Here is a 978-nt window from a genome sequence, read left to right on the forward strand (position 1 = left end):
AAAAAGGGAAAAAAGGGAAAAAGGAAAAAATCAGTGACAAACTGTGATATACTCTTCCAAATTTATTCAGTATGAAATTAGAGAAATCATTAGAAATAATAAGCTTGTTCTGAAATGGAAGAATGTAAAATGAAGGCCACAGCCAAAGCTTTAAGTTCCGTAATGTACCACTCAAGAGTTTCTTGTTTGATAGGCTGACGAAAAACACCTTGCTGTTTATAATGGAGAAAAAAACCCTCAACACAGTTGCATGGTAGAATCTGGGAAAAGCAATTTTACTCACTACCCATAACAACCAGCACACTTGTTCTTTCAGGGCATAATTTATTATTTTCTCTTTGAAGATCTTCCTCAAGGAAAGCTGAAGTCTGGGTATGCCAGGGGAAAGAAAAAAGTTTGAGTACGTCAGACAGATATCGTCTAAGTACAAGGTAAAGGAATTTTCCTTCCCTTCGGGGAGGCTCTAGGAAGTTGAGATGGGATGTGAGGAAGAATTTCTTTGCTGAAAGGGTTCTGAGGCATTGGAAGGGGTTGCCCAGGGCAGTGGTGGAGTCCCCATCCCTGGAGGGATTGAAGAGTCGTGTAGACACAGTGCTGAGGGACATGGGTTAGTCGGGGACTTGTCAGTGTTGGGTTCATGATGGGACTCAATGAGCTTAAAGGGCTTTTCCAAACGAGGCCATTCTGTGTGATTCTGTACAAGATACGCCAGGACAGGGTTATGCAGGCAGCCTTATGAACAGGACACAGGCCAGAGCAATGAAAAACCTTCAGCCCTGGGAACCTTTGAAACAGGAGCCCCATGAACAGACAACCCTGAGAAGGAAGGACTCATCCTCCAGAGACTCGTACCCTCTTGCTGAATTGTCTGGCATTGCAAAGTTGGACAAGGCTACTTAAGGGACACACAAGGAAACTAGGAGAGAGAAATATGCACTCGTAAGGAAGCACAGATAGGTGCAAGAAAAATGGGAGTGT

Source organism: Antrostomus carolinensis, unplaced genomic scaffold (assembly GCF_000700745.2).
Source record: "Antrostomus carolinensis isolate BGI_N321 unplaced genomic scaffold, ASM70074v2 scaffold49064, whole genome shotgun sequence".
Classification (NCBI taxonomy): Eukaryota; Metazoa; Chordata; class Aves; order Caprimulgiformes; family Caprimulgidae; genus Antrostomus; species Antrostomus carolinensis.